Source organism: Urocitellus parryii, chromosome 15, assembly GCF_045843805.1.
Source record: "Urocitellus parryii isolate mUroPar1 chromosome 15, mUroPar1.hap1, whole genome shotgun sequence".
NCBI classification, from domain to species: domain Eukaryota; kingdom Metazoa; phylum Chordata; class Mammalia; order Rodentia; family Sciuridae; genus Urocitellus; species Urocitellus parryii.
The window spans coordinates 50,131,115-50,145,464 of NC_135545.1; positions in this window are offsets into that span (position 1 = coordinate 50,131,115).

Here is a 14,350-nt window from a genome sequence, read left to right on the forward strand (position 1 = left end):
AGAGAAGGCAAAGGGCTGGGTGTGTTCCGCTCTCCCTCATGGAAATCTATTTTGCTGAAAAATATGCACTCATGAATATAAGCATGATAGTTTACCTCAACTGTTGTGTGGGGACATTCAAATCTCTCCTTAGGGACTTTTTATGAAAAGAAGAGAAACAAAAATGACATAGCACTTAGGAATCTGTGAGCTGGGAGTTGGGTGTCTTGGCATTGAACCAGTACCTTTTAGACTCCAAATACCTTCCACACTGTGCCATTGCAAAGTGGGGAGTCTTGTTTAGGTGGGAGGGGTTGATAGGTTTTCCTTGGTACTGAGATCTCATAAAGCTGAATTTTCCTGCTCATATGGCCAGGCCCTGCAATGGACAAATAGCGACTGAGATGGTGGAAGGAGTCACACTGGGCCCTCAGGTTCAGAGTTCCACTTACATGCCTCCAGGAAGATATCCACCATCCTCCACTCAGCCAGCACAGAGACTCAAATTTTTACTCCTCTGCAGCCGCTGCACCCTGGTGGGGAGACCCTGTGGCAAAGGAATCCACATTCCTACCAGACCCATGGACTTCCATGCACACAGTGTGGCAGTGAATAGCACAGAGTGGGCCTGTCCAGAAATAGTGCAGGGTCCAGAGGAGGCTGAGACCAGCAGAAAAACAGGAGCGAGAGAAGAGCCAAGCAGACAGGAAAGGATCTAGGAAAGACCTTCCAGTTTCACTGTCTTCACTTATAACTAATATTCTTTCATTGCCATGAGAAACAAGGTGCTGAATTCATGGCGGTCATACCTTAGTCAGGCCAATCGAGCTGAGCCCTTTGCCTCAATTCCTCAACTGTGACATGTGCATGATTATGGACTCTCTCCACAGGATTCTGATCAAGATGAAATAACTTAATGCATGCAATGCACCCTTGAAATACCTGAACTCAAGCAAGCACTCAATAAATTTTGTGTTTGTTTTGTATTTATTACCATTACTCCATGGTTAGTATTTAACCATTAGCAATAATAAATAAACATTGCTTTAACAAATGGGGATCTACATCTTTTAAACCGCATAGCCTTCATTAAAGTACTGATTCATCTCCATTTATAAATAACTCTTCAGTCCTTACACTCCTTTTAATTTCAATTATACAATTAATATAATATCAATGATGTGTCATGACTATCCTAATTGCACATGGATTAAGAGGGATCAAGAGTGGTATTAATTATGGTTATGATATTTGCAAATTAAATACTGAAAGCACCCTGCCATTTTCCAGAGGGAAATCAATATCCCATAGAGAATGCTGATATTCTTATTATGACTCCATTTGTCCTAAAAGGTCCTGGGATATAAAAGATCTATAGGATGTCCCAAAGAACTCAGAAATTAGTCCTCCTCCTCATCACTCTGTCCTATAGAGTTGGCCATGCTTCTTTGGACACTGCACCTACCCGTCACCCCATCTCTGCTCATCTGCTTTCGGGTCTGCTGATTATTTTTTCTTCACTAGCTCAGATCTGCTTCAGAGTCTCTCTATAAACTGTCCTTGTGGGTCATGGTATTTTGTATCTGCAGAATTTGCACTGGATTCATTCATTCACTGGCATCGTACTTGTTGATATCGTCTATTTTACAAATCACTGTCACGGCACTTCCTTTAATTCTTTGAACATCATTTGCAGGAGTTCTTTGGATATATTTATTTATTTTTATTTGTTATTTTTAGTTATACATGACAGTAGATTGATTTCAGCAGATGATACATAGAGTGTAACTTATTCTGTTTAGGATTCCCCTCTTGGGCTTATACATGATGTGGAGTTCCCCTGGTCGTGTAGACAATTACAAGGCTGGGAAAGTCATGACCATTAACTCTACTGTCTTTCCTATTCCCCCTCCCTGCTCCTGGCCCTTCCTTTCCCTTTGTCTAATCCAATCCCACTCCTGGATATAGACCCAAAGGACTTAAAACATCATACAACACTGACGCAGCCACATCCACGTTTATAGCAGCTCAACTCTTTGAATATATTTATAATAGTTGCTTTGAAGTCTTCGCAGGAGCTAAGTCCAATGAGTCACCTCCCCTCAGGAAGAATTTCTGTTTGCCGGGTTTCTGTTCTTGTGACTAAAAGGCTCCGGGGTTACTCAGTTGAACTGGGCTAACTGGGCTGCATGAAATAACCACACAAGAGACACAGATACCTTTTTCTTTGGGGTCGCTGTGACGGCTCCTCTGACCTTAAGGGTCCGCAGGAAGAGAGAGTGAGAGCACGCTCTGACCCCTTTTATTGAGGGGAAGCTATTCAAATGAGGCCAGGGGTCAGGTTTCAGGGGGCTGAGTCTATCTTCATGATGTCCACTGTCAGCAGGTTGAGGGACACCTGGGTAGGCCACACCTAAGGCACAGTAAGAGGAGGGGACACACACAAGGCACTTCCATGGAAGATTCTATCCTAAATAGGGCAAGGGGTTAGATTACAATGGAACAGGTGAGCGTAGCTTCACCATGGGGCTGTAGCAAGACACACCCATGCACCCAAGAAGGGTGGGGAAAGCTCTGCCACATTTCTGTGACTGAGCGCCTCAGCACCCAGCCGGGGAGTGTGACCCAGTCATGTGTAAGGTTGGTCTCCCACACCTGTTGATGGATTTTTTTCTTCTGTATGAATCCCATCTTTTTTTTTTTAATTTCTGTGCATGTATTGTTCAAAGTCTGGCAATTTTTATAATATGCTAGAGTAACTGTGTGTTCTGTGCCCTCCCTCCATGGGTGGTTTGGTCACTAGCTTTGTTTGCTTTGTTTGTTTTTGTCTGTTTAGTGATTTTCCTGGTCTGACTCTGTAGTGTCTGTCCCTCTGTGGCATGTGGTCATTCTGTCCCTTCATTGTCGATGTAACCAACATTACGACTTCCAGCGGGCTTCAGTGGGTCACCTTCCACTGATCCCCCTATTGCTTTCAAAATTGGCCCTGGGCATAGACTCTGCTCTGTGGGAAATCAGCTTTTCCAGCATAGCAGGGAAGTACCCAGAGCCCAGTGTTCAGCCAGGAGGCTCAAGTCGAAATTCCATGCCTCAGAGCTGGGACAAAATGGGGCAGCCCGAGAGTAAAATGGCTCAGAGTCATTACTAAGATTGATCACTATCTATTGATAGTCCCTTCATTAGGTAAACTTTGGGGGACTATAAATGTCTTTTGATCAACTTTGCCCAGGTTTTTAAAATTATTTTGTTTATTCTAATTTATTATATATGACAGCAAAATGCAATTTAATTCATATTACACATATAAAGCACAATGTTTCATGTCTCTGGTTGTACACAAAGTAAACTCACACCATTTGTGTTTTCATACATGTACTTAGGGTAGTGATGTCCATCTCATTCTACCATCTCTCCTATCCCCATGCCCCCCCTCTTCCCTCCCTCCCCTTTGCCCTATCTAAAGTTTGTCTATTCCCCACATTCCTCCCCATCGCCATTATGAATCAGCATCCTTATATCAGAGAAAACATTTGACATTTGGTTTTTGGGGATTGGCTTACTTCACTTAGCATATATTCTCCAACTCCATCCATTTATCTTCAATTGCCATGATATTATTCTCTTTTAATGCTGAATAATATTCCATTGTGTATATATACCACATTTTCTTTATCCATTCATCTACTTATGGGCATCTACGTTGTTTACCCAATTTAGCTATTATGAATTGTGCTACTATAAACACTGATGTTGCTGTGTCCCTGTGGTATGCTGTTTTTTTGGTATAAACTGAAGAGTGGAATAGCTGGGTCAAATGGTGGTTCCATTCCCAGTTTTCAAAAGAATCTCCATACTGCTTTCCAGATTGGTTGCAGTCCCACCAGCAATGTTTGAGTGTACCTTTTTCCTCACATCCTCGCCAATACTTGCCAATACTTATCGTTGTTTATATTCTTAATAGCTGCCATTCTGACTGGAGTGAGATGAAATCTTAGAGTAGTTCTGATTTGCATTTCTCTAATTGCTAGAGATGTTGAACATTTTTTAATATTTGTTGATTGATTGTATATTCTCTTCTGAGAAGTGTCTGTTCAGGTCCTTGGCCCATTTATTGATTGGGTTATTTGACTTTTTGATTTTAAGTTTTTTGATTTCTTTATATATATCCTAGAGATTAGTGCTCTATTTGATGTACGTGTGGTAAAAATTTGTTCCCATTCTGTGGGCTCTCTCTTCACCTCATTTGATTGTTTCTTTTGCTGAGAAGCTTTTGAGTTTGAATCCATCTCATTTATTGATTCTTAATTTTAATTCTTAAGCTATAGGAATCTTATTAAGGAAGTTGGGGCCTAATCCAACATGATGGAGATTTGGGCCTACTTTTTCTTCTATTAGGCACAGGGTCTCTGGTTTAATTCCTAAGTCTTTGATCCACTTTGAGTTGAGTTTTGTGCATGGTGAGAGATAAGGGTTTAAATTCATTTTGTTGCATATGGATTTCCAGTTTTCCCAGCACCATTTGTTGAAGAGGCTGTCTTTTCTCCAATATACGTTTTTTTTGCCCAGTTTTATTATGGATTTGGGGGATATGAATTTCCAGCCTCTCCACTCTGCCAGCCTGGATATCCCGTCCAGCTCCTCCACATCCTCATTTTCAGTTCTTTTCTTCATTAACATTCAACTGACTCTTCATTAACATTCTTCATTAACATTCAAATGATCAGTATGCCTCAGTTATTTTCTCTGATGTACAAAGTATATTTTAGAAATATACAGAACTTTTTCCTCTTTGTGATAGTAGGGATTGAATCCAGAGGCACTCTACCACTGAGTTACCACCCTAGCTCTTTTTATTATTATTATTTTTTTTATTTGGAGACAGGGTATCTCTGCATTGCCCAGGCTGGCCTTGAGCCTGAGATCCTCCTGCCTCAGATTCTTCAGTTGCTAGGATTACAGGTATGTGACACTGGACCCAACACCTTTTCTCTTTTCAAAGAATATTTTACATAAACGTGTAATGAAATGCATTATATTTAAGGTATAACTCCTTTTTAAACCCACCGTAACATTCTAAAATTACATAATTAACCCTTGACTCTAAAATAATGCAGCAAATTTAAATGACGACAATTGCTTATTTGTCCTAATTTGGGGGTGAATTTTCTTACCTAGGAACCACTAATTCCGTGCAAACCATCCTAAAACGTAACTACTGGAGTGTCTTTAGGAGACTTGCCCTCAGGTCTTTTAGGATATTTGCTGAAAAAGTGAAATGAAGTACAAGTTTTGCCCTTAGATAACCACTCCATGCTCCTGATGACCAGAGGCAGAGAAGTCCTGACCTGGATGACTCTTGGCCTGTGCATGTGTGTATGAGTTCAGAGGTGCAGAGGTGAGGCTGTGACAAGGTGACAAACTGTCCCTTCTCCACTGCTTTGGTGTCTGCTAAGACTTCCCTGCCTCCCCCTTTGGTAGGGAACCTTAGGACTATGGGCAGAGCCTGAATATTCCATTGTCAACCTACAGAAAAGAGTCCACAGAGGACAGACCTCCCCCAACTCCAGCAGGATAGACGGCCGTGGCGATGGTCAATGTTATATGGCAGCTTGACTAGGTCACATGTGATAACTACTGTTTGGTCAAACACCAGTCTAGATATTGATGTAAAGGTTATTTTTTAATATGATTAACATGGAAATCAATATATTTTGAGTAAATCAAGTCACCCTCTGTAATATGAATGGGCTTCATTCAACTCATTGAAAACCTTATTCACTCCATTGAGGTCCCCCAAGAAAGAAGGAAGTCTGCCTCCAGATTGCCTTTGAACTTGAGACTACAGTAGCAACTCTAGCCTGCCCTGCCCATCGGCTCACTGGCTCCCAAGATGGTATGGTATGCTCTGTGTACACTACTTTGGTTGTACAAGATCCTAACATTTAACTACAGATATCCTTGTGGCCATCTGCAGGTAGAACTTGAGTTGATCCTTGATTCAGATGAGGGCTCCAATCAGCTTCTTGTTTTCATTTGAAAAGTTACCCTCATCCTGTACCCATGGGGTTTTCAGAGTCAGTGGCCAGTCGTATGAGGAATTTCATTTTCCAGGCTTCAGAAGCGGGATACTAGTCTTCAACCATGTGAATAGGAAGTTGAATTATGTAAAACACCTGGTGCTGCATCATATTGGCATGTGAAGTGCGAGCGTGTGTTATGCGTCATTTGGAAAAAAAATGTCCACCAGTAAGTCACGAATACACTCTCCCAAATTATTTTTGGATCATTGCTGTATTACCTTTTATTTGTAGGCCTAGAATCTACCGGGAATTAATTTTATGGTGTGAGAGAGAGGCTTTATAACAACTATTGGGATTTATAAGGAAAAGACGGCAAAAAAGACTGAAGACCAGCTCCTCTCCAGAAGGCCCTCTTGATCCGTGGACCACGAGTACTGCTTAAAATGGGGGTTGTCCCTGTCCTTCCCTTCTGCTGCCCTTGCTGACTTCTCTTGCCCACTCCTAGTTCCCTGGGTAATCGGATCCTCATAGGGTATGAAATCACATATAAGACATGGAGCCTGTAAGCTCCCCAGTCTCTCTAAGGCTGTCAGAAAATCTCTGAATTGTTGGAGTATAGGCAGAAGTGACGGCAGAAGGAGCCACAGCACGCCAGGCCCCTGCTTCCAACCCTCTGTCCACACAGACTTGGCAGAGAATGAAAATGGGACAATGGCTGAGGCAGTGGAACAACCTGGAGACTTCTCTGAGGGCCTGGGGTCTGACCCCAGTTGTTTGGGCTCTTTTTCCAGCTTTGGTCCCTATTGAACAACTCCCAGGCAACTAGGACAAGGGTCAGCGGCCAGTTTCCCCATAATGGGGGCATGTAGAGAAGAAAGGGCATTAAAGACAGGGAGCTGGGTCCAAGCACATGGAGTCCCCCTGTCAATTCACCTGAGACTTTTTACCTGCTCATGAGCTTAGAGAAATGAAGGATGCTAGCGCCCCCTGCAGTACAGAGTCCCAGGTGCCCAGGAGGCCAAGGTGATCCAGGCAGGGTCAGAGTGCACACCTGAGAAGGGGCTCTCAGTCACTCCTAAAAATAAAATAACATTGTCACAGCTAAGCAGCCAGAGATAGTGTTCCTTAATGTGGAGAAAGCAGGCTTCGGGTTGTCAAAGGCACACTCGGTACCTGAATAACATTCCTTGTTTGTAGGAGAAAAAATAAAATAAAATAAGGGAGACAATAAGGGAGAAAGAGTACTTCTATCTCAAAAGGCACAGATGTTTCCCAATTCTGAGAATGTGGATTCCAGCCAGTTTCTAAAGTCCCTTGAAATTCACAGATTATGTTGCAAGTGCCCATGCAGCCTTATCTAAGTAAGCAAGAGCAGCCCCATTACGACAGGAAAAACAAAACAAAAACTTCTAAAGCCCCAGACAATGAAAAATTAACTTCTTTGCATAATACTGCAAGTCACTGACTGCTTGGATTCTGCTCTAATAGTTAAATTCATATGATGGAAACTAAATAGGGAATTTAAATTTAGAGGATTCGACACAATTAGACAGAGCAACTGTAAACTAACATAATATACAGTGCGATGGGGGTGCTTTACAGCTAAATATAGCTGATTTTACTTTGCAGGAATGCCTAATGTTAGGCTTGGAAAAAATTTAGTAGAATTTCTTCCTCACGTTAGGCAGTTATTCTTATGAAAACTATCTCATGATCTTATCCCTAAATGTTTTACCTAAGAGAAAATAGATAGCAATAAAACAATATTCCTACACCAACGAACTATTTCATGATGCCACAGCAAAAGTCACTCATCCTAGTACCTGACATTGAAACTACTTTGATGAGCAGTGACATTCTGGGAGATATCTTGCTAAATGGTTAGATGACCTCCTTTGAAGCTCTTTACAAATAAAATCAGAGCCTGTTGTAGACAAGGGTTGTGGTAGATAAGTCAGTGTCTTAAATTGAGACCCCCCCAAAAAAATAACCTCAAAGTAGCCTGAGCTACTAAGACTGTTTTGAATGACCGTCCCCTCCAGAACTCACGTTGAAATTTAGTTGCCATTGAAAAAGTGCCAAGAGGCTCTGACCTGCTGAATAGATTGATGCCATTAGAGAGGGAGTAAGTTCATTATTGCAAGAATGGGTTCATTATATCTTCTGGGGTTGTTTTTTGTTGTTGTTATAATCAGTTATACATGACAGAAGAATGCTCTTTGATTCATTGTCCACAAATGGAACACAATTTTTCACTTCGTTGTACACAAAATAGGGTAACACCATTCATGCAATCATGCATGTACCTTAGGATAATGATGTCTGTTGCATTTCACCATCTTTCCTATCCCCATGACCCCTCTCCACCCTCCCCTTTGCCCAATCCAAAGTTCCTCCACTCATCCCATGTCCCCCGCCATTATGGATTTAGCATCCACTTATCAGAGAAAACATTTGGTCTTTGGCTTGGGGGGATTGGCTTACTTCACTTAGCATGATATTCTGCAATCCCATCCATTTACTTGCAAATGCCATGATTTTATTTTCTTTTTATTGCTGATTAATTGTCCATTATGTATATACCACAGTTTCTTTATCCATTTATCTATTGAAGGGCATCTAGATTGGTTCCACAGTTTGGCTGTTGTGAATTGTGCTGCTATAAACATTGATATGGTTGTGTCACTGCAGTATGCCGTTTTTAAGTTCTTTGGGTATAGACCAAGAAGTGGGATAGTTGAGTCAAATGGTGGTTCCATTCTAAGTTTTTTAAGGAATCTCCATACTACTTTCCAGATTTTTTGCACCAATTTACAGGTCCTACCAGTAATGTATGAGTGTGCCTTTGCCCCCACATCCTCCCCAATACTTATTGTTGCTTGTATTCTTGATTACTGCCATTCTTACTGAAGTGAGATGAAATCTTAGAGTAGTTTTGATTTGCATTTCTCTAGTTATTAAGGACGTTGAACATTTTTTTCATATATTTGTTGATCAATTGTATATCTTCTTCTGAGCAGTGTCTGTTCAGTTCCTTAGCCCATTTATTGGTTGGGTTGATTTTTGGTGTTAAGGTTTTTGAGTTCTTTATCTATCCTAGAAATTAGTGCTCTATCTGATGTGCATGTGGTAAAGATTTGCTCCCATTCTGTAGGCTCTCTCTTCGTCTCATTGTTTCTTTTGCTGAGAAGTTTTTGAGTTTGAATCCATCCCACTTATTGATTCTTGATTTTATTTCTTGCACTTTAGGAGACTTGTTAAGGAAGTCAGGACTTAATCTGACATGATGAAGATTTGAGCCTACTTTTTCTTCTATTAGGTGTAGGGTCTCTGGTCTAATTGTTAGGTTTTTGATCCACTTTGAGTTGAGTTTTGTGCATGGTGAGAGATAGGAGTTTAATTTCATTTTGTTACATATGGATTTCCACTTCTCCCAGCACCTTTTGTTGAAGAGGCTATCTTTTCTCCATTGTATGTTTTGAGTGCCTTTGTCTAATGTGAGATAACTGTATTGATATGGGTTTGTCTCTATGTCTTCTATTCTGTACTATTGGTCTACGTGTCTATTTTGGTACCAATATCATGTCACTTTTGTTATATGGCTCTGTAATATAGTTTAAGATCTGGTATTGTGAGGTCTCCTGCTTCACTCTTCTTGCTAAGGATTGCTTTGTCTATTCTTGGTCTCTTATCTTTCCAAGTGAATTTCATAATTGCTTTTTCTATGAGGTAAGATGTTGGGATTTTAATTGGTATCGCATAGAATCTTTGTAGCACTTTTGGTAGTACGGCCATTTGACAACATTAATTCTGCCTATCCAAGGGCATGGGAGATCTTTTCATTTTCTAAGGTCTTCTTCAATTTTTTTTTTTTTAGTTTTCTGTAGTTTTCCCTGTAGAGGCCTTTCACCTCTTTTAAATTTATTCCCTATTTTTTGTTTATTTTGTAAATGACATAAATTATACATATTTATGGGGTCTGATATGAGGTTCCATACTGATATTGCATAATGCTCAAATCATGGTAAGTATATCAACCTTCTCCAATGTTTATCATTTCCTTATGATAAAAACATTCAAAATGTTCTTGCTGTTTTGAAATAGTGTATTATTGTTAATCTGTACTCACTCTACGGTGCAATGGAACCCCAGAATTTATTCTCCTAATAGTAATGTAGTATACATCAACCAACATGTCCCCAATGGTTCCTCTCCCTTTTCTCCCAGCCTCAGGTAATCACTATTCTACACTCAACTTCTATGAGATCATCTTTTTAAGATTTCACACACAAATGAGGTAGTGCAGTATTTGTCTTTCTGTGCCTGTTTATTTCACTTAACATCCCTTAGCCAGGTCCGTCCATATTGGCCCAGATGTTGGGATTTAATTCTCTTATAGACGAATAATATTCTGTAGTGTATAAAAATACCTCATTTCCCTCAACATACTGATTTCATTTCCTTTGGATACATGCCCAGTAGGGAGTAGATTCATGAGAAAAGGGTGTGTTCATGCCTCTTTGTCTCTCACCCTTCTGCCTTCTGCCATAGGATGATGCAGCAAGAAGGCACTTACTATATTCCACTCTTGAGGTTGAACTTCCCAAGTCTCCAGACTTGTGAGAAAGCAAATTTCTTTTTTATTATAAATAATATAATGTTTTGTTATCACAGCACAAAGTGGACTAAAACAAGTTAACTTACCAAAATAAAGTGCTTAGTACAGTGCCTACCACATAGTGCTGAATAAATGTCAGGTCTCATTATTCCTACTGAAAGTATAGTCCTGCCTCCATTGAGTGCAGAATTTCTTCACACAGTACTTTTGCCATTTGGGATGCATCACTTCGGGTTGTCAAATGATCTCTGGGGTAATGCAGAAAGTTCTAGTAATAAACCTGAAATAGTACATTAAAAACTTTTGAAAAATGCTTTCCAAAGTCTATTATTTCCTTCTAATGGGTTTTAATAAAGAGTAAGGTGAAATAATAAAAAGTTGCTGAGTTGTAGATTTGAGTTCATGACAAGGAGTTGAGATGGGCTGTTACAAATGATTGGCTCCTGATGCAGAATTTGCTGACATCACATCAATTCCTAATTTTTGGTGTTTGCCAGGCGAATGAGCTGATCTCAGAAAATTTCTAGATTTTCAAAACTCCAAAATGTTTGAAGCAGCTGTCTCTGAATCAAAAAACATGTAGCATTCTGCCATCTGCTGTTCGTGTTGAAAAAGACAACCATCTTCATGCCAACAAAAGTGTCCCCACCCTTTTCTACACAGGAAACTCCCTAGTTCCCAGGCATCTTCTTCAACTTACACTTTAGATGCCTCTAAAATCCTCTCTGCTGTGAGAATAAAGGCAAAGGCCTGGAGCTTCAGGAAGGCACAAGCCCAGGACAGGCTGTTGCAATGCCAACAGCTTGGTCTGATTCTGTGATGACCTCAGGCCAAGTCACTTGTCCCTGCCAACCTGTTTCCTCATCCCTGAGTCAGACTGCTGTTCCAAGCCAGTGCTAATCAGCTGAGGTCTAGAATCCCGGAGACTTGGTACCTATCTATGCTTCATTTTGTTGGAAACCACAGATAATCTATAACAGTATAGCATCTATGGGGTTCCTAATCATGTTGCCTCTTTCAACTCTGATATTGCTGATTTGACTCCTCCGTTTAATCATTTAAGCATAAAGTTTAAGAATTTTATTGGCCTTTTCAAAAAAAAATCAATATTTTTACAATGACTGCTTCTTTCAGTTGTATGTTTTCTATCTCACTGAATGTCTTTCTCGTATTTATTATTTCCTTATTTCTTACTTCTTTGGGTTTAGTTTCCTCTTCTTTTTCCAGTTCCTTAAGGTTCACATGAACACCATTGATTGCAGGCATTTTTTCAGGTCTGTATAAACATCTGAAACTGCAAATTTCATCGATTTGCATCCTCTAAAAATGTACTTGTTTTTTTTCATTTCCATTCAATTAATAATATTTTCTGATATCCCATGGGATTTATTATTTGATTCATATGTTAATATGATGTATAATGACTTCATTTTCAATATTTGGAGAATTCCCAGATATCTTTTGTTAACGATTTCTATTTTCATTCTGCTAGGATCAAAGAACCTGCTCTGTATGTTAAAACTTTTAAAAGGTATTTACACTTGTTTTATACACCAGTGTGTGGTCTATACTTCATGTGTAATGTAAAAACCTTATAACCATGTACTCATGTATGATTTGGGTGCTATGTGCTGTTGCTGTTGTACGTTTATTTTTACAAATGTTATAGTCCCACAATGCATTGTTTTTGCATTCACATAGTTATATTTTTAAATATTTAAAATGAGAAAACATTAACATCTACCAAATTTATCATTTCTGGTACACTTCATTCATCCATGTGCATTAATTTGCCAACAATAATCATTTAACTTCCATGCTGGGGAATTTTTTTCAACTTTTGCATGCACATCTGCTGATGACAAACTTTTGCAGGTTTCCTTTAAAAGTCTTTATTTCGCCTCATTTTGAAAGGTGATCTTACAGAGTATAAAATGTAAGGTCATTGAATTTCTTTTTGTTTTCTTTACAGATTTAGAATAATTTTCTGGCTTGAATAGTTTCTAATAAGATGCCTGTTTTAATTCCTATCTTTGTTCTTCTGTATGTAATATGTCTTACTTTCTCCAGCTATATACAATATTTTGCTGTTTTCATCTTGTGTATAAGACGCTCTAGTGAGGTTCTGGTTTTATCCCTAATAAGTTTGCTGAGCTTCTCAAATCTGTGCTAATAATTGTCATCAAATTGGAAAGTTTGAGCTATTGTTCCTTTAGATATATTTCCCATCTTCCATGGGACTCCAATACATATATTTACCACTCTGTATTGTCACAAAACTCACTGATAAAATACTTTTTAAGACCTTGGTGCTGCAAAACCTGAGCTGAACTAATACGAGGCAGCTTTGTCTTCTAGTGGGAGTAATCCAGTTTCACTCAGAAAGAATGAGTTTAATTACGGGCTGCTGCCAGCCTCTCCTGAGATACTATATAATATGTGGCATATGTGCCTACTTTCATTGCTAAAATTGGAAAAAGTGTGAAATCAAAACACATTTGGTGCTAAGGTTTTCAGATAAAATTGGAAAACTGGTATTCCTGGTTCTGTTATTTTCCCTAAAAACAACCATTAAAGTTCACAAAGCAAGTTCCCAAGAATTTTTAAAAGGAGACTAATTATGGTACAGTTTTGTTGAAATATGGGATAGGTATTACATGAACATGAAAAATAGAATGGAATCTACAAGTAATCTAAAATTTACAGTATAGTAAAATACCAGTCCAAAGAGACTAGGAAACATTTGATAATTGATTTGAATTCTCTCCAATCTGACATTCATTTCCCCAATTATATGTGGGCTTTGAACTGATTTGGTATTTGGACTCCATGATAGAAACACTGAGACCTCTCTTCATCTCACATTTGGCTGCCTGGACAGTTGGCTAGGCTTTATATGTCCAGCTGGATCTCTGTCCATCTGTTGAAGAGTTGTCTGTCTGGCTTCTTAAAGGTCTGGCTAGTGGCTGGCCAGCCCTAGGTGAGGCTGTATGATTTACACATTCCCAGTGTTGATCATGCTTTAAAAATATAATTTTAATATCTCTATTAGATATAATTTAATGTAACAGATATATAACACAATAATTTATAATATATGCTAATTATAAGATATTGTGTGGAATACTAATTTCAAATTTTTAGAATTAGTCTATATATAATCATAATCATCTTATAATTACAATATTCATAACAATGATATTTAATGATATAACATTTACATGACCTAACATTATCAGATGCTATTTTAGGTTCAACATTGAGTAATTTAATACTCCAAGACATCCCAGTAAGTCAGGAATTACCATTAACATCTTTACTACATTGGTGAGGAAAGCCAGGTTCTCAAGAGTCTTAATTAATGGGTCTGAGGTCACAAAACCCGTGAATGCTGGGCACTGAAATTTTTCACCTGGATCTAGAGGGCACACTACTCACCAAGCTAACAAGTTCAAGATCATAATAGCCATGTTATGGTAGTTATCTTTTATTATTATATTATATATTCATGTGCTTGTCATACTCTAAAGTTTTTGTTGATTATACAACTTATTAAATGTTTAAAGTATACATTTGTATATTTAAATTCATTATGTGTTATCAATCTCTATTTATAAAGAATATTACCATTTGCTCTTACATACTTATTATATTTTTGTTTCTATAAAATATATAAATTTTCTTATTAGAGGAGTTATTTATTTTATTGTACTTTTAAAGAGTTTATTACACA